This window comes from Lathyrus oleraceus, chromosome 2, assembly GCF_024323335.1.
Source record: "Lathyrus oleraceus cultivar Zhongwan6 chromosome 2, CAAS_Psat_ZW6_1.0, whole genome shotgun sequence".
NCBI classification, from domain to species: domain Eukaryota; kingdom Viridiplantae; phylum Streptophyta; class Magnoliopsida; order Fabales; family Fabaceae; genus Lathyrus; species Lathyrus oleraceus.
In genome coordinates this window covers 410,522,469-410,549,532 of record NC_066580.1, presented here as the reverse complement: position 1 = coordinate 410,549,532, position 27,064 = coordinate 410,522,469, and positions in this window count along the sequence as shown.

Sequence of the window (27,064 nt, the reverse complement as noted above, 5' to 3'; positions counted from 1 at the left end):
ATGATTATACAAGTGTTTAAAACATGTCTCATTCATGCCATAATCATTGGAAGTAATTTTATGCATCAAAGAAATCATAACACTTCATTTTTTAAGTTATTTTTCAAATCTGGCATGAAGTAATCGGTTATCCATTTTAAGGTAATCGAATACTCTGTGAAAAATTCAAATATTTTTGCACATTGGAGGCAAGTAACCGATTACACATATTAAGGTAATCGATTACCACTGAACCAGAGGCAAAAATCAGTGCATCTCTTCATGGAAACTTTTCTATTTTCTTTACCATGAACCATGGCATCCTTTGGGTAATTGCATCCATTTGAGGAGGTGTTTAGACAACATATATACATCATTTTTTTCAGATTTCAAATTCACCTCCTTGCAAAAATTTCAAATCAATTACTCATATTCTTTCAAACATTTTTTAAGTGTTCTTCCAAATTTTCTTAAGAGTGAAACCTTGCATAAACCTCCTTGCAAAAATTTCAAATCAATTACTCATATTCTCTCAAATATTTTTTAAGTGTTATTCCAAATTTTCTTAAGAGTGACACCTTGCATAAACCTTCTTTTCAAGCATCATAGTTTCATTCCATACAAAGAACACTTGTATAATTATTGTGAGAATTAAGTGTTACAAAGGAGACGATCAATTGATAAATTGATATACTTCAAATTTCCAACTATTTCATCTTCTACAAAAATTCAAAATTGTATCTCTTGATTACAACTTATTTTTAGGACTGTTAAGAATAAGTTTGTAAGGTTTTATCCTTGCTATCCAGTGTGTGGATGCAAGAGGTCCTTTTGTGAGAATTTGAGTCTCGATTGGACTTTAAATATTGTAAATCCAAGAGGATTGTTCTTGGTGTGTTAGAATTAGATAGGAAGGCCTTAAGGTGTCTTGTCTAGGAATCTAACATTATAGTGAATTCTCTTTCGTGTTAAAAGGGGAGTGGAGTACTCTCGATCTGTGAGGGGAACCACTATACATCATGGTGTTCTTTAATTTCCGCTCTTTACCGCTTTTCTACACATAAGCATCGCAAGAAAGTAAAAATCAATAAACCGTAAAAAATCCGGAAAATCTTCTAAGTGCCTCATTCACCCCCCCTCTAAGGCACTCCTTAAACTTACACTTACCCAGTAACCGGTAATGGATTATATACTTCGGTTACTTCTGTGTTGAAGTTCATTTCTTCCCTAGTCGAGTCTGAGCGCGTATTTCCTCAGTGAATTCGTTGTTTCTTGTTTGGTTCGAGTATTTCAGTTTTGTCCCGATTTACCTATTTCCCCTGCAGATTTTTCCTTTATCCCCAACTGAGTCTTTCCATTGATTTATTTTCATGGAATCCCTCGTGTCCCCTAACAGTTTTAAGTCGCAGCCTGGCCTACGCACAACTTTTTATCCCCCAGAGTCTCTGTTTTCCCAGTGAGTTTTCCTTATGGAATGCATTATGCTCCTGCAGACTTTCAGTCTCTCCGGATTCTTTTTCTTTGTGGCCACATGTTCCCATAAAGATTATTTTTAACATTTCATATCATATGCATCATTTGGTCTCTTAGGGACCAAATTTTACTTCTATTGTTGTTATTTAAGTCCATTTTACAGAGTCGATACGAATATTTTAACCTTCATCTACTCAGTTTGAATGTCCTTAAATAGGGGCAGTTGTAAGACCCCAATTTTGACCCTAAGATCCCTCATGCCATCTCATTATATGCATTGACTTTGGGATCACACCTTGGCATCCTCCTTGCCCTTCATTTATTGGGTTTGCATTGGGAGAGATCACCAAGCATATTTGATTGTATCATACTTCATTTTTCTTTGTTTACTAACCAAAACACCAAAAAATATGTCAATGTATAGTTTGTTACTTTTGTAGGTAGTGTGTGTACTCACCCATGATATATCAAGCTCACATCTAGGGTTTGAGACCCTCAATGCAAGGAGTTCAATCAAGAAATGATTCAAATTTTCTCTAGGCACCATATATGGATCCTCATGATCTTCACATCTTATTTTGATCAAGATATCATCAAGAGTTTGGAGTTTTTTTGCCTTGGAAACCCTAATTCATCTGGGTATCTTGTGTGACTTCTTCAACAATTGATCAAATATTTAAAGTGATACTTCACTCTACATCATCTTATGGATGTATGATCCTCCATTAGTCCCAAAAGTCAAGAGAATGTCAAGCTAGCAAGTTGGTTCATGGTGGTTAACTAGAGAAAGTCAACTGGTCAAAACTGGGGTTCCCTAGACCCTATCTCCTACAATTTATGTCATATGAAAATGATTCCAAGAGAACATTTACTCTAAATGACAGTCCAAAAAACTTTCATGTTGAAGTCAAGATCTAGTTTTGCTTGGAAAGTCATTTTGTTATGGTGAAAGATTATAGGTCATTTTGTCTGAACCCTAGTTTGGAGGTCAAATTCCCAAGACCATAACTTGATCAATATTTATGAGATAAAATCCATTCAAATTCCATGATAAAATTAAATATGTCTAATTCAACTTTTATGTTTGGAGGAATTTAAAATTTAACTTGCAAATGCATGTGCCAAGAGGAAACATTATAGGTCATTTTGGGCCAATACCATTGAATAAGTGACTTTCCTCAACTTCTAAAATGAATAACTACTTCATTCCAAATCCAAATGAGGTCAAATTTGTGACCAAATTTAAGATACTTGAAATAGATACAACTTTTATGAAGGAATGATTTTCATTTGAAGTCCATAAAAAAAGTTACTCAAGGTGGAGGAAGTGAACATTTGACTTGGGACTTAGAAAATTTTCAAATATCTTTGATTTCCCAAACTTGCACCTCAAAATTCATCATGATCCAAGCTTCAAATGAAAATGTGTTCAATATGAAACTTGTTCCCCTTGATCTCAACTTTCCAAAAAGTCCAAGATCATCTCATTTTGCTAAATAATGAGGGACTTACTCATGGGTGTAAGTTGAAGGACCATTTGGATGTTTTCCACTTCCACTTTCATACACACTTACATGGCCTTCCAACATGAATTCAGCATGATTAACATTCAATTATTGATCAGATCACATCATCAACCTCAATACCCTTCTCGTTGACAATGAAGCCCAACAACTTACCAGAACGAACACCAAAAGTACACTTATTGGGATTCAAACGGAGTTTATATTTCCTCAAACGCTAGAATAGCTTCAACAAATGCTTAACATGTTCCTCTTCATCAATTTATTTAGCAATCATGTCATCGACATATACTTCAATCTCTTTATGCATCATATCATGAAAGAGAGTAGTCATTTCTCTTTGGTAAGTTGCACCAGCATTCTTTAAACCGAAAGGCAACACTCTATAACAGAACGTTCCCCAAGGTGTAACGAATGTGGTCTTCTCCATATTTTTGGGTGCTATCTTGATCTGATTATATCCGGAAAATCCGTCCATAAATGAAAAGACTTTGAATTTAGCAGTATTGTCTACCAACATATCAATATGTGGCAGAGGGAAATCATCTTCCGGACTGGCTTTATTCAAATCTCTATAATCAAAACACATGCGAACTTTTCCATCTTTCTTTGGTACAGGCACAATATTGACCACCCACTACGAATACTCAGCGGTTACAAGGAAACCAACATCAATCTGCTTCTGCGCTTCCTCTTTGATCTTCACAGCCATATCAGGATGCGTTCTTCTCAACTTCTTCTTGACTGGCGGGCATTCTGTCTTCAACGGCAATCTATGTTCCACAATCTCATAATCTAACCCAGGCATGTCTTGATAGGACCAAGCAAACACATTTGAATACTCTCGAAGAAGATCAATCAACCCCTTCTTAACATCTGGACACAGTCGAGACCCAATCTTGACTTCCTTCACATCATCCTCGGAACCCAAGTTGACTAGCTCAATCTGCTCTTCGAATGGCTGAATGGTCTTTTCATCTTGCTCAAGAAGACGAGATAATTCATCACTCACTTCTACATCACTTTCCTCCTCGGCTTCAAACACAGGGAATTCAAAATTGGGAGAAGGAGCAGGATCATTGTATTCAATGGGGTTAGGAACCAACCTGCATAATGATTTGATATTTTGATTTTAGAGAAGTGAATTTGTGTCCAAATATCATGTAGATGGACAATTATATTATTTATTTATGTTTTTTTGTGATTACCATTTTCAGAATAAAACAAAAAGTAAAAACAAACATCATAGATATGGATGAATAGAATTAATTTTATTGATGATCAATTTGAAAATGCCCAAACAATGTTCACTTCCCCCTTAGGCATGGGAGAAGGATTTTTAAAACATATAAAAGCAATTACCTAGATCGATGCAAAATAACATGAATATCAACAGCAGTCCAATTGTTGCAATCCTTTCCATGCGTCACAAAATTGGTGCAGTCTTCCTCTTCGTCATCCTCTAGCACAACAACTAAGTGTTGTTTATTGCCATGAATGAACCCTCCGCTATGAAAGCTAAGTTGCATATCTTCAGATCTAGCAGTTGATGAGCCTTTCTGGAACCCCAAACCGGTTTTGCCCTTGTTGTCGGAGACCTTTACCATGCGCCCCCACTGATCAACAATACCTTCTTCAACAATCTTCTGAGCATCTTTCAATGAGGACATAGGTGTCCCAACTCTCTTCTCAGCAGTAATAGGTAAGGCATGGAACAGAGTCCTAACCTCATCCTCAGCTTCAACAAAAGAGAAATATGACAGGTGGCTAACCAACAGCTCCTTCTCCCCGCCAACAATCACAAGCTTGTCATTCTTGACAAATTTGAGCTTCTGGTGTAAAGTGGAAGTAATAGCTCCTGCCTCATGAATCCATGGCCTTCCCAATAAACAGCTGTAGGTCGGGTGGATATCCATTACTTGAAAATTAATATGAAAATCACTCAGACCTATCTAGACTAGAAGGTCCACTTCACCAATTACCGTCTTTCGCGAACCATCAAAGGCTTTGACGATTACACCACTATACCTCATGAGCGCTCCTTGATAAGATAGCTTTGACAAAGTTGACTTCGGAAGCACATTTAGTGACGACTCGGTGTCAACAAGCACGTTTGATAAAGCATCTTCCTTCCAATTCATCTAGATGTACAAAGCCAAATTATGATTTCTGCCCTCCTTAGGGAGTTCGTCGTCGCAAAAGCTGAGATTGTTGAAAGAAGTGATGTTAGCCATGATGTGATCAAACTGATCCACAATAACATCATGTTCTACGAACGCTTGTTCAAGAACTCTCTGTAGTGCTTCTCTGTGCGCTTCGGAATTCATCAACAGAGACAACACTGAAATTTTTGAGGGGGTCTAGAGAAGCTGCTCCACCACATTAAACCCGCTCCTTTTTATTAGTCGGAATACCTCATCATCATCATTGGTTTTCAAATTGCTGGATTCACCAGACTTATCTTTTGAACAAGCAATTGGGTCTATACTAGGTACCTCCACTTTCTTACAAACAATTGTTTCCTCTTTATCCTTTGGGAACACCGGCCCAAACACTCGACCACTGCGGGTCACCTTTGTAACATTAGCAATGCTCACCACTGAAATAGTCGTAGGTAACAGGACCTCTTGGACATTCTTCATCATTATAGCATTATACTAATATGGCACAACTTTATCAGATGAATACAGGACTGGGCCTGTAAGACCCTAATTTTGTCCCTAAGATCCCTCATGGCATCATAGCATTGCATTTGCATTGCCTCAAGGATCATAAGCATCTTGGTTCCCTTTACCTTTGGGTGGGGCCTCTTGTGAGTGGTTTGAGATCACCAAGTATGCTTGAATTGTATATTATTGCTTTTCTTATTTTGTTTACTAACCAAAAGCACAAAAATATGTCACTAACATTTCTTGTTTGTAGCTTGAGCAATCACAAAGTCAAGAGCTTCAAGGAGATCCTTTGTGCAGAGATATGGCCAAGTGAAGATGATAGCAAACATGGCAATGGTTCCCAAATCTCTCATCCATCAAATATGCCTCCCTAGCATCTCAATTCATCATTTTGATTAAAGCAAGTCAAAGGGTTTGGGGTTTGTTCCCCAAGGAAACCCTAGTTCATCAGATCATCCATAATGCCTTGCTCTTGAAGCAACCTCAGCCCATGATCAAATACAATCAAGGGAAGTTTCTTTAATTCTTCATTTCATGCATATTTGAACTTATTTTAGTGTCCTCAATCATCAATTCATCAATATATGAGTCATGGACTTGAGAAGTTGATCAGTCAATTCATCTAATAATTTTGAAATGTACTGAGACCTAACGTTTTATGTGTTGGTCAAATGAAGATGATCCAAAACTAAAAAATGTTCTTAAGCACAATATGAACAATTTTCATGTTCATCAAAAATTGATTTGGAGCTTGGAAGGTCATCTCCCATTCCAATACATTATAGGTCATTTTGACTGAAACCCTAATTTTGGGTCAACTTCCCAAGAACATAACTCATTCATTTTTTATGCTTTTTGAGGTGGGATCAAATTAATTGGAAATCTTAAGATGTCTACTTCAAATGTTATGTTGAAAAAAATTTCAAAATCTCAAAGGAAATACATGTGATAATGCAAAACATTATAGGTCACTTTGGACCAAATGCATTGAAAGGCAAAAAGTCCAACTTGAAGTGCCCATAACTCTTTCATCAAAAATCCAAATGATGCAAAATTTAAGTCCATTTTGATTGTCTTGAAAATATCTACAACTTAGATGTTGAAGGTTTTTTTCATTTGAAGTTTGCATCCTCAAAACAGAGGGGCTTGAACATTGGCCAAATTTGGAAACCTCACCTTTGCATGTTTTGCACCTTACACTTTAAACGCAAAATTCACTAATTTCCATACTTCAAATGGATTTTTGCCCAACATAACATTTGTTCCTTACACCAAGACCTTTCCAACCATTACTCACATGCTCATGTTTGGATTTGGCAAATGGCATTTTCGAAGAGGAGACGTTTTAGGCATAATTGTGCATAATATGTTGAAACTCATTACACAAGCCTATGCATTGCCAACTACACGTCCATTTCAGCTCAATTATATCTCAGATTGCATTTGGCATTGGATTTGGGCCTTCTACATGATCATGCAAGCCCATGCAATGAATATCCTCTTGCCATGCACATGAGTTTGATCACACTTGCCTTGCCTCTCCTTCTATAAATAGAGGAATCATTCCATTCAATTTTCATCCATGAATCAACCTGAAATGCTGCTGAATTGAAAACCAAACCTCTCACCAAAGGAACTATTTCATTTTCATTCAAATTTCTCAGATCTGAAATTCAACTAAATCTGGTTGAATTTCTAGATCTAAAGTTCCTAGACCTCTCTCTCATAATCCATTGAAGCTCTGTTTGGCCAAAGGAAGCAAGGAAACAAGCTCAGATCACCACAATTCAAAGGTTCTCTCCAACTGGTTTTTTCTTCGAAACTCACTATTTATTGATCTATTTGCTTGGATATTGTGTTGGGTGAAGTCCTCTTCATAGAGGCAATTATTTTGAGTGCTCAATTGTTGAAATCCATGAAGTTCACATGAACACCACAGAATTTCCACCTCTGATTTCTCTCAATATAGAGATCTAGAGTGGAATTGAGTGGTACAGGGGTGATGTACATCACTTCCTCTTTCGAATGATACCTAGATCGTTCATTTTGGTTTCCATTTTAAGTTCTGCAAATTTTGGATGTGGCCGGAGGTTGGCCGGAGAAGACGGTGGCGCTGGCCACCGTCTGGTTCCCAAATTCAATCTGATCCGTCCATGTGAGTTTCTAGATTCAATCACACGCGTCCATTGTTATGACTTATTTAAAGGCTTGGTGTGTTTCAGTTGACCAAGGCGTATGGTGGAAGCGCGCGTCTGGAGCGTTTGATCAGCCACGTCAATTAATGAGGCTTGATCAAACGCTCCTGGTTTTTTTGATTTTCCTATTTTCTGATTTAATTTCTATTATTTCCATTATTTTCAAAAATTCATATCTTCTTCATTTTAATTCCAAAAAATATGGCACCAATTGCATTCTTCTTCAAATAATTTCTAGTTTCTAATTTTGATTTTTAATATTTTTTATTTTGTCATTTGATATTTTTTGTGAATTTTCTCTTTTCTGGTTATTTTTAATTCATTTTAAATAGTTTTTGATATTCAAAAAATACAAAAATATTGTCCTAACCTATTTGAATGATGATAGATCTATGAAAAATATTCTCATCAATTTTTCAATTGATTTGAGATTTTAGTTCAATTAGGTTATTTTTTATTCATTTTTAATTGATTAAAAATAGTTTCTGACTTTTAAAAATGCTGAAATTTTTTGTCAAACCTTGTTTGACCTTGTTGAACTTGGGATAAATCACTTGGACCTTTCAAGGTTGATTTGAAGTGATTTTGAAGTTTGACCTTTCTTTCATTTTTAATTCAAGTTTATTTTAATATTAAAAATGCCAAAAATATTTTGCTTATTGTTTGACCTCCAATCTTCATCTCATTTCTGGTTTCTCATTATTTGACTTTGACTCTCAATGTCATTTGGTCAACACACATGGATTAGTATATTTTATTTCATCTTAATGCACTTTATTCTTTCCTTTTCCATTATCCATTATTCATCTCCTTCTTCTTCTTCTTTCTTTTTGATCAATGAGTTAAAGGTTGATAAGTTAGCATTGATTAGGGAGACTTAATCTTCCTTGATTCAAATCTAATTCATCTTGATCAATTGATCAAGTGAATTCTCTTTTTCTTTTTTGGCATGGCAAGTTGTTGGAACTTGGTTCACTAATCAAGACTTCTAACTTGTGTTGTTGCCTACATTATTATTGATCGGCCTCAGATAGTTATGACTTCTACATAAGTCCAATTACGATTGCTTAACATAGCGCTAAATTTTCCTTATGGCACACTAACTACTAACACTAATCATTAACCATTAACATTTACTTTTATGCAATTTATTATTCTTGTACATATTATCCATTTGTTTTTTCTTTTGCTCACTTGAGCACATGTTTATGCTAATGCCATTTGCCTTTTGCTCACTTGAGCATATAATTGTGTATATATCTTTTGTGCTTGTGTTTGTCTGTTTGTTGTGAACCAAATGCAAAGAATTGGACAAAATGGACTTAGATCTTAGGACTTTACCCAAGCTAATGGAGTTTGAAGAGCAACTAGGCCTCATGCCTTTAGAATGCTTAAATGTCAAAGAGCAACTAGGCCTCATGCCTTTAGAATGCTTAAAGCTTGAAGATGAACATTGAAAGGACCATATTCTAAACTCCCTCTTGTCCATTCTTTGATTGTTAATAGAACCTTTTAATGTGTGTGTTTCTTTGTGCTAGGGATTTCCACTTGAGCCAAATTGAGGAACCATTACCATGAGCTCCTAAGAGAGAGAGATTCAAGACATTGAGGAACCTTCCAAGAGTTCATTTGATTGTTGATTGCTTGAGAGGAACTCCTTTTTTGTGGTTTTGTTTCTTATCCCTCACCTTTTGCATTGCTTAGGATCTTAGCCATTCTTCTTCTTTCCTCCACAATAACCCAAGCCAAAGCTTTTGTGCAAACATTTAATACTTGTTTTCAACATTAGAAACCTAAGCCTTATGCTTTTGATTTTCAAATTTTCTTTTCTTAATACTCATTTTGAATTGAATCTCTAAGTCAACTTTGACCATATTTTGTACATACTTTCCATTGGTAAATATAACCCATTCAAATGGCTTTTGTGGTTTCAATGGCCACTCTCTTGATCAAAACTTTTTCATAACCTTTAGCTATTAGGTTTGTGTTATCCTTGTGGTAGATGTAATACTCACCTATATCCTTAGTGATGGACAATGAGTCTTCCATGCTTATTATAGGGTTAACCCCTCGCTAGCATGTTGAAGCTATCCTCACATGGTGGATTTGTGGTTTTAGGTTGAGTTTTCTCCCTTGGATAACAAAAGACCTTAAGGCTTTTGGATCAATCAATTCACCAATTCATTTTGAGATTTTTACCCCGAACTACGAGGTTTTGATCCTACTCTTTTTTAAGATGGTACGTAGGCAATGGGTTTATCCATCCAAACACAAATGTAAATAAACTTGTATATTCTCTTCTCATATCTTCAATCATGTTTGCACAAACAAATTTTTCACAAAAAACAACAACCTTACAACAAGTATGAAAAGGGCTCCCTAGGAGTACCTAGGATGTTTTGGGTGCCTAACACCTTCCCATTGCATAACCAACCCCCTTACCCAGATCTCTGACTCTCTTTTACTAGTTTTTGATTTGAAAAAACTTTTAGGTTTTGTTCGCTTTCTAACCATTCCTTTGGATAAATAGAAGTGTGGTGGCGACTCGACTTGTATGATTTACCTTGGATTTAGTCAATATCTCTAATGGTAACGAATACCCCGCTACAGGGCTCGCTAACCGTATTACCAACGGCGATACTGATCTTTGACTGTTGCTGTTACTGGAGTCATATTGGATTACCAACCTCTCTTTTTGCCTGAAAACCGGCACAGTGACATTTACATCATCACCTACATGACGGGATTGAACAATTTAGATCATGCCTTCATCCATCAGTCTTTGGATGTCCCTTTTCACAACTTTGCAACCCCTCGGGTTAACACTACATACAACACAACCATCATGGTCATGCTCACAATAACTTACCAAATAAACATCCTTATGCATCTACACTAAGGACCTCCTGATAAAACGCACATCAAAAACTTTGAATTCTCCAGGACAACTGTCCATCATATTCACAGAAGAGTTCCCATGAGCGGGCAAAGGGTTTGTTTTCACATTTGGCGCACAATCCTCGAAGGACACCATACCACTCTTCATAAGCTTCTGAACCTCATACTTCAATGGATAACAATTCTCAATATTGTGTCCAAGTGCTCCTTGGTTAAAAGCACAACGAAGCTCAGGTTTATACCACCAAGGAAGTGGTTCTGGAATCTGCGGTGGGTTCCTCGGTTGAATTAAGTTCTTGAGAACCAAGGACGGATACAGCTCTGCATATGACATAGGAATCGGGTCGAAAGAGACCTTCTTCCTCTCGAAGTTCTATTGATGATGATTGTTGTTGGTATTGTTGTTGTTATAGGTGTTTGTTCTTTGTTGCGGTTGTTGTTGTTGACGTTATTGTTGTTGAATTGGTGTTGCTTGTTGATTAGAAATTACCAAAATTACCGAGGATACTTGATGATGATGATGTTGACAGGATGTTGGATTTCTTCTGATCTGAGGCCTCCGCTGCCTCCCACTGATTACTGCATTCGTCTCACTGTCCTTCTTCTTACCGAAATTACTACCATACCTCTTGCTTGTTGATGCCTCATCTTTTGACAAACGTCCCTCACGGACTCCTTCCTCAAGCCTCATCCCCATGTTTACCATTTCAGTAAAGTCACTGGAGGCACTAGCAATCATTCGTTCATAGTAAAATGAACTCAGTGTTTTCAAGAAGATCTTTGTCATTTCTTTTTCCTCCAAAGGAGGAGTGATCTGGGCAGCCAACTCCCTCCATCGCGGCGCATACTACTTGAATGTCTCTTTGTCTTTCTGAGACATAGACCTCAGTTGGTCTCTATCTAGCGCCATATCCATATTATATTTATACTGCTTGACGAAAGCCTCTTCCAAGTCATTGAAAGTGCAAATGCTTGCACTGTCCAACACCATATACCAACGAAGCGTAGCGCCAGTCAGGCTATCTTGGAAGTAGTGAATAAGCAACTGATCATTGTCGATCTGAGTAGACATATTGCGGGCATACATCACAAGATGACTAAGCGAACAAGAGTTCCCCTTATACTTTTCAAAGTCAGGCACTTTGAACTTCACTGGGATCTTGACATTGGGTACTAAGCACAACTCAACAACACTCTTTCCAAACAGGTCTTTACCTCTCAGCGTCTTCAATTCCTTGTGCAACTTAAGAAACTGATCTTTCATCTCGTCCATCTTCTCATAAACATCCGGACCCTCAGACGGCTCGGAATGATAGATGGTAATCTTTACGCGAGGCAAGGTGTGCACAACGGGAGGTGGCACGGACATGACCGGGCTAGATGCCAGAATAGAAGCAAAGGTAGGCACAAAGTTAGCCGGCATTCCCCACGGGAATCCGAAAGGCATATTCAGCACAAAGTGGGAAGTAGCAATAGGCATGGTAGAGGTAGTCACCTCTGACATAACAGTCCTCACGGGAGGAGTTGCAGGTGTTGGAGAAGATTGATTCTGAGCAGAAAGAACTGACTCCATCATGGCAGTCAGGAGGGCGATCTTATCCTTCAATTCTCTATTCTCTTGCTCCAAATTCTCCATAATTTTCAGATGATTGGCTCGGGTATTGTACCGGTGAGTCAGCTTGGCTAAAGCACAGAAGTAACACCACTCAGACATCTGGCGAAAATCTGCTTATGCAAATGATGCATGAAATGCAATGCTTGATTATTTATTTTTGTTTTCAAGGAACTTACTATACTATTTGCAAATATATATATATATATATATATATATATATATATATATATATATATATATATATATATATATATATATATATATATATATATATATATATATATATATATATATATTTGAATGGCAATTGTAACAATTTGATATGACCAAAAATCTCTTTTTCATTTATAATTGGAAAGATTACACTGAGTATAATTTCAGAAACCAAATGAAAAATTCAAGAGGAAAGGTGACTAGTCATCTTAAGGATCCCTAACAACAATGTCAGAAGATCTGGCTGTAGGCGCGTACTTCCTTCGAATGCGACGGATCTCGGTCTCAAAAGAAGTCTTCGTTTGAGTCTTCTCGAGGACAAGCTGATCAACAATCTTCTTCCAAGCAACGGAAGGCTGAGGCATGCTAGAAGATGGAACCTCTGGCTCTCTCTGTCTTTTTATCACTCGGTCTTCAAGTAGCTCAATAAGTGCATCTTTATCCTTAGACTCCGACTTCAACTCTTCATGCTTCTTGCTCAAAGCACGAAAATGCTCTTCCCACATATCCTTCTCTTGCTTCATCTTGGCGAACGCGTCTTCCAACTCCTCTACATCTTGGTTAGGCAGAGTTAATGGCTCAACCGCAACCATAGACATAGGTCTTTCACAAGGATAAGGCATCTTCAACTCCATAGCTCTCTTCTTCACCCAAAGAGTGTAAGCTTCCAAAGCTACACAATTGCACAGACCAAGCTCGGATCCTCCTTTCCTATGCACACTATGCCAAGCATGTACAATCTTCTACTTCAAATGTTGGGGATCTTTACCCTCTTGATAGAAAACACCTTCTAACAACATGTAATTAGGTTTGTCTCTCAAGAAGAACCCAAGTTGACGACGAGCCAAAGTAGGGTTGTAGTTAATTCCTCCTTGTGTACCAATGAGAGGCACATTAGAGAATTCACCACAACTATCAATAATCTCAAAACTGCTTAAAGATGGATCATACCAAACTATATCATCATTAGTGAGAGACATAAGTCTCTGATACCACCTTAGACATTATTTGTTCTCCACAAAAGCAGGTGTCTGAGGCAAGTGCGAAATAACCCACTTGTACAGAAGAGGAATACAATAGACAATCGTTCCACCACCTTTAGAATTCCTTAGATACAAAGAGAAATACATATCACCCAACAAAGTAGGCACAGGATTCCCAAACAAGAAAAGTATAATGGCGTTAAGATCAACAAGACCGTCAATGTTAGGGAACAAAGTTAATCCATAAATGAGTAACACAAAGATAGCTTCAAAAGCATCCACACTACCGACTTGAGCAAAGGCAATAGCTTCCTTGATGAGGAAATCAGATGGCAACCCAAACAATCCTCCTTTCTTCACCCAATGAGTCTATATCTCAGACTTCTTCAAGTGAAGAGCTTCAGCAATAAGATTAGATCAGGGAATCTCCTCCAATCCACTAAAAGGAACTCTACTAGAAACAGGTATTCCCAAAATATGAGAATACTCCTCCAATGTAGGCACAAGCTAAAAATCTGGGAAAGTGAAACAACGGTAGAGAGGATCATACAACTGGACTAGCACACTCAAAAGTCCTTCAACCACATCAGCAGACAAGATGGACAAAAGCTTTACATGACGTTGTTTGAAGTCCAAGGGATCTAATACAAAAGATGCTAGCTTCCTTAACTCTTTCAAGTTGGGACATCTGAAACTGTACTTCTTAGTGTTCCTTTATCCACAATCCATGGTCTGAAAATATTTGCAAATAATACCTCAGTTCCTTGAAATTTTCGTGTGATGAATGTTATGATGCGCATGAATGCATGAATGCAACAATCATAAATAAGGGATCACACACAAGGCAAACAAAGGTCAAGGGATAAATCAAGTCATTGTCAAGATCAATCATCCATTTTGGTGGATTATGGTTTACACCTTATCAACACCCAAGTTCCATTGATATTGACAAGACTTGATTGGATCAACCAAGAATCAAGGGTTTGTTGTAAGTCACAAGCATGGAGTCTGGGTAAGAACCATCCCAAAGGAGTGAACTAAGGATAAAAACCTGTAGATCATGTTCTAAAAAGTTCCCAGAGTCTTAATTCCATCTATCGGATATTACAGGTTAAGATGACTGACTCATCGACCCATAATATTCTCAAGAGAGACTCGTCTGAGTGTAGTATCGCGAAATAATTGTTATCAAGTCTACACTTGAACAGTTTCTGCACTACATCCTAAATAGGCCAAGAGGGGGTAAATGATCTACGGTCCTCAGCTTCTCAAACCCAATTAGAGATAGAAATGCCTAACCACAAATACTTGTGTGACATTTCCAAATCCAAAAGAGTCTCCATTTAGCGGATGGGTCTCAAGACAACTTGTTAAGGACTACTCCACACAAGTTGAACATGACTATACCATCCTCTTATCTTAATTGCACTCAAGTTCGGGTTAGAACTTATCTCACCACTCAGAGATCACCAAGCACAACAAGCAGATTATATCACACATACATATATACAAACATCACATATATACAAATATATACACATAAAAAGTAGGCTAAACCCACTGGAGACTACTCCCCAGCAGTGTCACCACTTAATTTTCTATAGCGGTAAATTCGTGACCATCAAGCTATGGATAAGCTTGAGATCAAATAACAAGAGTCGCCACCGCACTTTTATTGTTTCGAAGGGAAAAGAGAAAAAGTACGAACAAAACCCAAAAAGTAAGAACTTTTCAAATCAAAACTAATAAAATATCAGATATTACAAGTAAGGGGGTTGGTTACACAGAGGGAAGGTGTTAGCACCCAAAGTGTCCTAGGTACTCCTAGGGAGCCCTTTTTGTGTGCATATGTACTTGGTATAAAGTGATTTTTACAAACAAATAGAATGGGGGGATGAGAAAAGAATTCATTAATTATATTTTTGTGTTTGACAAGACCTTCGGTCTTGTGCCTACGTACCAACATAAGAATGAGGGATCAAAACCTCGTAGTTCGTGATACAAATTTCAAAACAGATGCATTTCTTTTAACAAAAATTAAGTTTGTAAGGCACAAAGGCCTAAAAATGGTTTGAATGAGTTAGTTCTTTTTAGCTTTTTGAAAGTTTAAGTCAAGTATAGTTAAGTGTACTTACAAGTTTGGTTTAGAAAAGAAGTTTGAAAATGCAATGGCATAAGGCCAAAGTTTCTATTTTTTGCAAAAATGCTCAAAGTTGAGAACAAAATAAGTTCAATCAAAGAATATTTTGAAAAGGGAGGGAGAGATTTTGAAATTAAAGAGATGGGGAGAATATGAAGAGACTATCCTATGTACAAAAATTAAAAGTTTAGAGTTGAAAAGATCTGACCAAATGGGTAGCAATCCAATAGACAAAAATGTCAATAGAAACCCAGAATTCCCTTGGACTTTTAGAATCAAGCAACACACAAATGCACAATTATATTATCTTGAAGAGCAAAGCATCAAATAAAGATGGCCACATCCAAGTTTATCCGTTCCATGATCTTCTTCAAGGTAGCCCATGTAACAGATGAATTTCACAAGTTACAGGTTCAAAATAACAACTTCGCAATGATCATATTGTAGATGAACTTAGAGAGATCTTGAATGATGTATCAGATGAAGTTTCAAATTGTGAGCACTTGATTTCTCAATAAGTGGGCATTGGCCAAGTCCTTTAGCATAGGAAGGTTGCCTAGATTCTAAGTCCATTTGTCCAAGTTCAAGCCAACAGTCCACACAAAAGTTTTTTAGGGTTTTTTGTTTTTATTATGTACATTAATGGTCAAAGACCACACAAACAAGCAAAATATACACACACACAAAAAAATCACACAATATGGTCCAAATGGACAAAGTGAAAATTGCATTAACATAAACAATTAGAATGATATGAACAATGGCAAATGAAATAAAATGCTTAAAATAAATTGCATTAAGGTAAATGGCTTGAATTTAAATGTTACTAGTTAATAGGCTAGAAGTTAGTATGATTTTGCTTTTGCTTTTCAGTTTAAGACATTCTTTGGAGAATACTCAACCCACTTATCACAAGCATGGATCCTTGAACCAAGACATCTTCCAAAGGAAGGAAAAAAGGCCAAGTTTCCACACAATACCATGAAAGAGGGAAGACTTACAATATCACTAACTATAATGCTATGCCTTTTTGTGTCACAAATTTAGCGCTATGTTAAGAAATCGTAATTGGACTTATGTAGAAGTCACAACTATTTGAGGTCGGGCAATAGAATTTTGGTGTTAATGCATGTTAGAGACATAGTATAATAGACTATGCTCATGAAACATAGCACACACAAAAAAGAATATGTAAAAGGTGTGGCCTAATCTCATCCATACTCATGTTAATTTTTCAATCAACTAGCCTTAGGATTTTGAGATATCATAGGCCAAATGGAATGAATGAATGAAGAAGGGGAATAAGATGAAGTGGGAAGGGAATGGATCAAAACACAAATTGGTCAAAGGAGAACTTTTATAAAATTAATATCATCCATTCATTTTGGGAGATGGAATGTACATTCCATCAATCCCCTAAATCCAATGATATTAACTCAACAAAGTCAAATCGACCTTGACCAAGGCCCAACAACAATACTCAAACACCAACAAGTCATCACAATTGGTCAAAAAAATTATTTGGAATTTATTCAAATTAAAAATACTAAAATAAGGAATTTAAATTAAATATGGTTTGTCCAATTCCTAAAACCTCATCAAAACACCAAAGAAATGGCCATGAGATTTATCATAGGTCAAACAAGGTCAAAGGACCTTGGAGAAAAAAATTCATAATTTTTGGACATTTAAAAGTATTTTTAAATAATTAAAAACAAATGCAAAATCAATTAAATCATGAAAATTTTTAATAATGATCCAAAAAATAATTTTAATTCAGAATATGAAAGAGGAAATTATTTGAAAATTTTTGGTGAAACTTCCATATTTTTTGAATCAATATTAAAATTAATATGAATTAATGAAAATCAAAGGAATTAAAATAAAAAACAGAAAATAAAAAAAAACGTGGACCACTTGATCTGCCTCATTAATTAAGGTGGCAGATCAAGTGGTTGAGCGCGCGCGGTTCACCATGCACTTGAGTCAATTGTCCACACACATGGTAATCAACATATACGCTCGTGATTAAATCATTTCAGTTGGATCCTATGGTTGTGAGAGATGCCAACACATCGCCGGAGCTGTAGCTCCGGTCTTCTTCTCCGGTGGACCTCGCCGGACTGGTCCACCTTCAACCATCACCAAAATTAAAAAGAAGGAGATGATTTCCAAGTAAAAATGGCACTGAGCACGAATCTGACCTCAATTTATCCTAACTCCAAGTATATTGAGAGATACATGGAGTTGAAATTTGAGGTACATGAACTGAGTGGCTTCAATTTGGCCTCAAAGCAACTCAATCTTCTTGCCTACATTGGTAGGACTTCAGACAACCAAAGAATCAAGAGAATTGAGCAAGATTTAGGGAGAATCGAAGAGATTAAAATTTCTGGAAAATACCTTCAATGTGGGTGTGGATTTAGCTGTTTTTGCCTTGGCTCGTGCTTGATCTCACTCCAAATGCTTGCAGAAGAAGAATTGAATGCTCAAAAGGTCTTGGACCCTTGGAGTTTTGAATCTCAAAACAGTAAGAATTCAAACTCAATTTCAAGTGAAATTCTCAGGATTATCCTTTGGAATGTGAGGGTTAGAGGTTTGGGATCAAAGCTGGCGCGAATGTCTGTGAAATTCTGAGCATATGGAGCTCTATTTATAGCCAATTCAGTTGATATTTGCACACTTGAAATGAACTTCCAAAATTAGCAACGTGTGATGCATGAGTGCATGGGCATGTGCAGGCCCATGAAATCACTTTATCTTATCCATAATTGAGTGTAAGCAATGCGGAAGTCATGTTGGAATGCTAGGCAATTGTGCATGGATGTTTGAAGTTCAATTTTGCCAAATCATGATACCATGTTCAAGCCATGCGCAACCTATTCATTTCTTGTCCAAAATGGATGAGTTTGGGCTTTTTGGAAAGGTTAGATCAAGAGGAACAACTTTTATGTTCAATACTTTTCCATTTGGAGCTTGGAACTTGAAAAATTTTAAGGTGGAAGTTTGGAAATTTTAATATATTGAAATTTTTTCTAAGTGTCAAGCCATATGTCTCAATATTTCACCTTGCTTAACTTTTTATGTGAGCCTCAAATGAGAAACATGTCTTCATAAAAGTTGTAGCTCTCTCAAATTCCTTCAAAATGGTCACCAATTTCATGTCATTTGGATTTTAAATCATAGAGTTGTGCATTTTTGAAGTTTGGATAAATCACTTGTTCAATGATATAGGTAAAAAATGACCTATAATGTAACCTCATATCACATGCTCATAAAAGTTGAATCATCTCTCACTCCAAACATAAAAGTTGAAGTAGACATCTTGAATTTGATTTTTCAACTTGGAAATCTTTCATCTCATAAAAATTGAGCATGTTAAGGTCTTGGGAAGTTGACTTTCAAATTAGGGTTTAGACAAAATGACCTATAATGTTTCAACATAGAAAATGATTTTCCAAGCAAAACTAGATCTAGGTATCAACATGAAAGTTGTTTGAAATTTCATTTAGAGTAAGTTTTATCTTGGAATCATTTTCATATGTGTCGCATCCCTGAAAAACAATCGGCGGGAAAAAGCAAAACAAATAGAGCCGCCACCGTGCGCTATTTATCCCAAAAGAGGGAAAGGAAACGCACGAAGTAAACCTGGAAAAGACATGGTCTCGCGACCAAAGAGAGATGGGATCGGGAGTCGGTTATGCGAAGGGAAGGTATTAGCACCCCTACGCATCCGTCGTACTCGACGGGATCCACGCTCAAAAGGATAGAAGAAAGGTTGCTAAACACTGCTCAAAAGAATGCACGCACACTGGAAGGAAACACAGATGGAAGAAGAGGGGAACGGGCTCGCTAGGATATCGCATCCTATGCCTACGTATCTCATCTGGAATGAGAATCAGAGCTACCGTAGTTCGGCTAACGCACGCCAAACAAAACCCACACAGGAAACCGACTGCCAATCGCTGGACTTACGTCAGACTCCAACACAAACAGGCAAACATGGAAACCGAATGCCAATCACTGGACTTACATCAGACTCCGAACCAACAAACACACACAGGAAACTGACTGCCAATCGCTGGACTTACGTCAGACTCCAAGAAAACAAAAGGTTAACCGGGCGTTGAGTCGTCAAAAGCAACAAAAAAGTTGAACAAACAAGCCAACAGGGAGTCTGGTACTCGAGCCTGCTAGTTGTCAAGCAAACACACACAAAAAAGAAAAGGGCGCTCAGAGAGATCTCGCACGATCTCCTGCCTACGTACCTCATCTGGTATGAGGATCAGGGCGACGTAGTTCCCCTTAACAGGGGAGAAACTTCTAACCTTACCAGATACTGGGAAATGACCAACTAAAAGGGAGACTGACTCGAGCCTAATAGTTATCATGCAACCCACAATGGTCCTAGGTTGAGGTTTCTATCTAACTTGCACAGGGAGCAAGTTATCCTAAACAGCACAAGCGAATACATACAAGCACACAAAGCAAGCACACACACTATATGCACACAGATGGGCTCATACAAGGTTAGGCTGTGGAACACAAGCCAACTGGAATCAGGTGTAGTTAGCTCTTAACCCTAACATTGAGAGTTAGGGTGAAGCAGATGAAATGGGAAGTGAGGGTAAGACCTCACAGCTCTTATCCCTGGCCTGGGAGAGCTTCAGACAAATGAAAGTGTGGGAGTTCAGAAAGTAGGAACTCTTCTCCACATATGACTGACACAACAAAGATTTTGGGCTCTTATCCACAATGCATCAACACATGGTGTGAGCAAAGTGGATGACTCACTGAATAGCAGGAGATGGATTACACATCTCTTTTATCTGCCAATTGCCTCATAAGAGGACTTTTCCTGCTTGGCACAAAAGTAACATTCACACGCATTGCCTCTTAAGGAGGGCTTCAGACAGGTGCCTGCCCACATAACAGGACAGGTCTTCCAGACTACATGAAGTCAGAGAGTTATACCTAGGTTAAGCAACCCACAAGCTATCAAAGCAAGTTCAAAAGAAATTAAAGCAAGTTAGGTACCTGAAAAAATCTAAACCAATCAGTTTACAATTCGAACAATCAGACAGACAACAGTCAATCACACAATCAGACAGATAAGGCATTAGGCAACAATGTGCAAGCCACAAGCCAATAGGCACAACACAAATAACTTGGCATCATCCTACAAAACAAACAAGGTTAGCCAACATCAACCAATTAGTCAATCCAAATGAGTGAACCACTTCAATCATGGCACTGTGCTTCTTAACCTGAAATCCACAATCCAAACAGTGAGTCCAAACCACTAGGTCAAAGCCTAGGGTCAAAAGTAGGTCCAACATTCAAACCAGAACATGAAATTTAACATGTATCAACTTCCTTCAATCAAGAACACATTCCAAAAGGTCCCATATCAATATCATTAACCAAAAGCATTTCATGAACTAAACATGGCAAGGTGTGCAAATTGTGACCACATTATGACATCAGAAGAAACAAATGCACATTAAATCAAAAATGATTCAAATAATCTTGGCAAAATTCATGAGTAAACAGTACATACAACATGATCATCATACAAAAAATTAGAGGCATTGGACATCCTTAGGCATGGCAATCACATAGCATAAGTCAAGACAAGCACAACAAGCACATGTGTGACACAAATTGTCACACCTAACATAGCATGATCATAAAACAGGGATGGATTATGGTAAAAATCTCAAACCAATACCAAAACAACACTCAACATGTCTATAAATAGTGTGCAAAAATTCAGAAGCATTGGATAAGAAACAAGCATTTCATGATCAAATGAAGTTCAAGGCAATTTTAAAGCTCAAATGTGACCAACCAGAATAAAAATCTCAATTAAATCATAAATGATCCCAAAAATTCCAACAAAATTCATGCTCATTCACAACATCCATAATATGCATCATACAAAAAATCAGGACAATTGGATATCATTTAGCATGGTAAACACATCAATCAAGTTGAACATCACAAGGTGTGACACAAATTGTCACACCTAACTTAGCACATTCATAAAACAGCAATGGTAATTGATAAAAATACCAAATCAACACCAAAATGTCAAGCAATGAGTCTAGTTATAGCATGCAAAATTTCACATTCATTGGACAAGAATCAAGCATTTCACAAAGGATATAGCATGGCAAGGTCAAGCAAGCATACATGTTCAATCACCCTAGCACCAAAAAATATTCAGCCAAGCACAATTTTGGAATTAATGATCAAACAATAATAGACAAGATAAGGAATGCAATGCAAAAAACCTCATAATTTTTGGATCAATTTTCAATTAGATATGAATTTTGCAAGATGAAGAAAAAATAAAAAAATGTATGAAGCATAGCACATGAATAATGGAGGGAAATAAGAGAAATCATGAAGCGTTTGAAAATAATGTTGCAACGGGGAATCGAACCACAACCAAATTCAAAAGTAGCGCCCAACCTAAACGACTGCGTTTTGTACTCAAACCCTAGTGCGCGCATGCATGGCATTCGAAAAAATCCGCAGGTAATCATGATGAACTCGTAACAAAATCCGCAACAATGCCTATGCGTTCCGCAGGTAATTTCACAGGAAATCTGGAAACGCTATGAACATGATGAAGATCTTGAAGATCTTCATCCAGAAATTTCCAGAAAAAATAAAAGTGTCCAGAAATCAAAATGGCGCATAGCATCGTGTAGGTCTTGCTTGATACATCATGAATCCATAAACATTTCATCAAGAAACAATCAAACATGCATGGATCGAGGAAAATAAAAATCATCATCAAAACTTTAATCAATCGTATCTCACTCAAAACAACATAGATTTTCATGATTCAAAGCTCAAATTCCTCAGCATAACAAGATCTATAATATCATGGCAAGGAAAATCAAAATTATGAGATGCGATTTGTAACCTCTTGAAGAGCAGATCTGGAATGGGATGGATTCAAGGCTTGTAATGGCTTCAATACTCCCCTATGATGCTTGTACAAGTGATTGGAGAAGAAATTGAGACTTAATTGCACACGAATCCACCAAAATTTGGAATCACCATTGTTGCTTCAAGCTTGGAGAATGCTTCAATGTGGCTCTGTTTCTACTGATTCCACTTTCAATTTCACTCAAGAACACTTCAAGACCAAGAATCAAGCAATGGAAATGGCTTTAATGTGAAGAAATGTGAAGAAAATTTTGAGAGAAAAATTTGAGAGTTTGAGATCTAGATCTGAATTTTTTGTTGTTAATCTGAAAAACAGTTAGGGTTTATGCTTATATATGCAATGCTAATCACTCTTTAATCATGCTTAGGCCAATGATAAGTGGAATTAACCAAAAAAGAGGTGTAATTGCAAATTAGCTTTTCACCTTATGCATGGAGTGCATGCATGAATAGTGCACGAAAATCCTTTCAATTCCACTTAAAATTCCATTTTGGAGCCAATGGTAATGATCAAAAGTTTAAACAATGCACCAAATTTAAATTTCATGTTTTCCCTCCAAAAATCCAAGGAATTATCAAATGATCATGTGAATATAATTCATGCAATGCAATGTAGGATTTGGAAACTAGAGGTTAAGAGAAGAAAAATGCAAAAAAGAGCCATCCAATTTGGAGCTTTGGTTGAGAAGTTATGTCCATTTGAAGTCCAATGCATACTTTGTCAAGTTTTGATCATATCTCCTTAACCATACATGCGAAATCCATGATCTTGGACTTTTTGGAAATGGGAGAGAAAGATCTTTAACTTTCATGTTGGACAAAATTTCATTTGAAGCTTTCTTGATGATGTAATCTTGAGTTAAAGTTGGTCAAAAACCTTTCTATTTTTGGAAAATTCAAATTACAGGTCACCTGCTATTTTTGGAAAGTCTTGATCTGACCTTAAATTCTTCAATGTTGATGTTTGAAATGTCAAATGAGACTTGTTTACACATGAATGAGGCATTTCTAATCACTTCCCACCTCCAAATCCAATAGTTGACCTGACAGTTGACTTTTTGTGGTTGATAGATGACTTGGTCATGCACAGATGATTTTGAGCCTCAACCACTTGATGAAATAACTCCAACATGAAACCCTAGCTTATACAAGCTCAATAAAATCATATGATGATCTCCATCTCCATAAAGACCTCATCTCCTTGAAAAACCCTGAATGGTATAATGCAACTGATTAGGGTTGACCAGAGGTCAAAACCCTAATCCCAAGGAACCTGATCAGAAATAATGAACCATGATGATGATGATGTACCATTTCAACCAAGATAATACTCAACCTCCTTGAGGAACCAAGAAACCCTAATTGAAGCACAAAACTCAGATGATTAGTGTTCAATTTATGAGACCCTTAGGCTTGAATCTTTTAACCTCTCCATCTTTTGAGAAAGACCTAGGAGGATGACTTGCTTATTTCACATGATATGCAAAGATGTAATGCCTAATGTCCTACAAAATGAAATGCAATATGCTAAGCTAGTCCCAAGAGAGGAGGGCAAATTTTGAGGTGTTACAGCTACCCCTATTCAATCCACTGTGAGCCTGTCGATATGAACAGCCTCAGCTTTCAGATGATCAGGGTGAAGAGTGATTGAATACCCAGAACAGACGAATAATTTGCACTCCGCGGGAAAATAATTAACAATGCCTGTCAGAATCGGCAAAGAAGCAATCTCAAAAGAAAAATCCGTTTGGTACAGAGAAAGTCGGCCTGAATACCGAAAAGAATCGTTGACCTGGATACCAAAATAAATGGTAACACAGGAACCATCATGGCCTGAACGCCGCTCATCAGTCTGAATACTGAGCATCAGAATATGAGAGTATTGATATCGGTCTGAATACCGGGAGATTGGCCTGAGTGCCCAACAACTGGCCTGAACGCCACTTCGGTCTGAATACCGCTTCGGTTTGGATACCACTTCGGTTTGGATACCGCTTCGGTCTGGATACCGGAAACCTGGCCTGAATGCCGCAAGCTGCATCGATCTGAACTTCGGAAGCTTCTTCGATCTGAAAATCGGAAACTGGTCTGAATACCCACCTCGGCCTGAACACCGGAAAATTGGCCTGAATGCCACAAATACTTCAACCTGAACGTCGGAAACTTCTTCGATCTGAAAATCAGAAACTGGCCTGAGTGCCACAAGTTCTTCGACCTGAACGTCGGAAACTTCTTCGATCTGAAAATCGGAAACTGGCCTGAGTGCCACAAGTTCTTCGACCTGAACGTCGGAAACTTCTTCGATCTGAAAATCGGAAACTGGCCTGAGTACCCACCTCGGCCTGAACATCGGAAAACTGGCCTGAATGCCACAACGGTCTGAATACCCGAAAAACTCGTCATGCCTGTCAGCATCGGCATAAATAATGAATAGTGATAAACGAGGCGGCACGCGTGCCAACGACCCATGTTGGGGATAACAAGCCATGAGCCGGCTATTCTCTATTCAACCCTAGCCAACGAACACTTTGCGCTTAGCTGGGGATTATCTCTTTCTCTTTACTTTTTCTTTTTGGACCCCAAAACTTCTTGGATTATCATTTCCATCTCCGCCCGACAGAAATCCTTCCTCCAATATCGCACTACTGGGGAATACTGTTGATTCAAAATCACGATGCCAAACTCCTCGGAGTAACATCTTCACCTTCTGGCGAAACCACCTCTCAAACAATAACCACGGCTTGAGACTAGCTTATGCTTGCAATGCTTATGCATGATGATGATTTTTTAGCGTAATGCTCCATAATCATGGAAATGCTACGCAGTTAGCTATGCAACATGCTATGCTTATCTAAATGATGAATGCATAAAAAGTATCCCCCTCAAGGGACTCTTCTGGGGAGCTCGAGGCACTCTGCTGAGGAACCCATTAACACTCCAACCTCCACCCTGCTGGGGAATAGCACTGCTGCTGGGAAATAGGCCACCCTCACTAGGGATAACCTCCTCTGCACCCGACCCGCCTGGGGACTTCACCGGGGAAGAAACCACCACCGCACTCTGTGGGGAAAACAACAGTCTTCGACTTGCTGGGGAACTTAACAAGCCCCGCCATGCTAGGGGAAACAGCTACCCACAGACACCTCCGCTGGGAAATAGCAGCCTTCAGGCCTGGCTGCTGAGGAAACACCGATCTCAAACCTGCTAGGGAGATGACCATCCCAACCCTGCTAGGGAAGACTCGGACCTTGAATCTGCTGGGGAGGTAACAATCCCAACTTTGCTTGGGGAAATCAGGAAAGTCTGGCACAGAACACCCGTCGACTCGTCGAGCCCTGGTATTCCACATATAAACCCAGTATCTGCTTTCCACTTTTGAGAGCTCCCAGACTCGTCTGGACTTTTCTGATTCATCACCTTGTATTCTCGACCGCTCCATACTCTTCGGAGAGCGAACTCCTCAAATTGGTAGCAACTTTCCAATTCTTCAGACTTTGAAGAGTCTTCTTGATTAATATCCAGGATCATCGTCATCCCTCGCCGTCTCTCCATCATTCCTCGGTCCCCGATTGGACTCCGTGGGGATCCTTTTGCCCAAAACTTCTCATCACAACCTGCAAGTGAGTGAAAATATCTAACAACACCTGCAAAAGAGATCGTTAGACAAAAATGTGCCCCAGGCGTGCCAAGATTTCAACACTTGGGTCACTCAACCTTCCGAATAAGATTGCAAGTATTCAATCTTATAAACATGCATTAGAAGGGACCCGTATGTCTTAAAATGCAAAGATTCTTTACCACAAACAATTGGATGTTTTTGCAATCAAAGCGGAAATGAAAACAAAAACAAAATTATTTGACTGAATATGCATTTTATTAATTGAAAAGGTGTGGCTCATGAATGAGCAATACAAAGGAAGCAATTCCTGAAAAGAGGTAATTGCGCACAAAAGGAAAAATATATCCTAATGGCAATGTGAAACCGTGATCTCATCGAGTTTCAACTCGGTTACACCCCATATGTCCTCAGACTCTCCATATCTTCTGCCTTCTGAACAAGATGCTTCCGACCGATCCCTGTCGAGGATTTATCCATGTCATATCCAAAGCACAAACGATCATGCCAGACGCAGTTGTTCGTTTCAATCCCTCTTTTGCCTGGACCGCCCTTTCGGGTTTTCAGTCCACCGGGATACCCTTTTTTGCCCAAGCCGCCTTTTCAGGTTTTCGACTTGCCGGGTGTACAGTCTTTCTTTTTATCCCTAATTTTTGCCCGAACCTTTTCTCTTCTTTTTTTTTCTTTGGTTCGCCGGGATGCCCTTTTTTGCCTGGACTCTTTTATTCTTTTCGTCCAGCGGGTCTCTTATACGAAGTATTTTTTAACTGCGTCCGCATTCACAGGGGATGGAA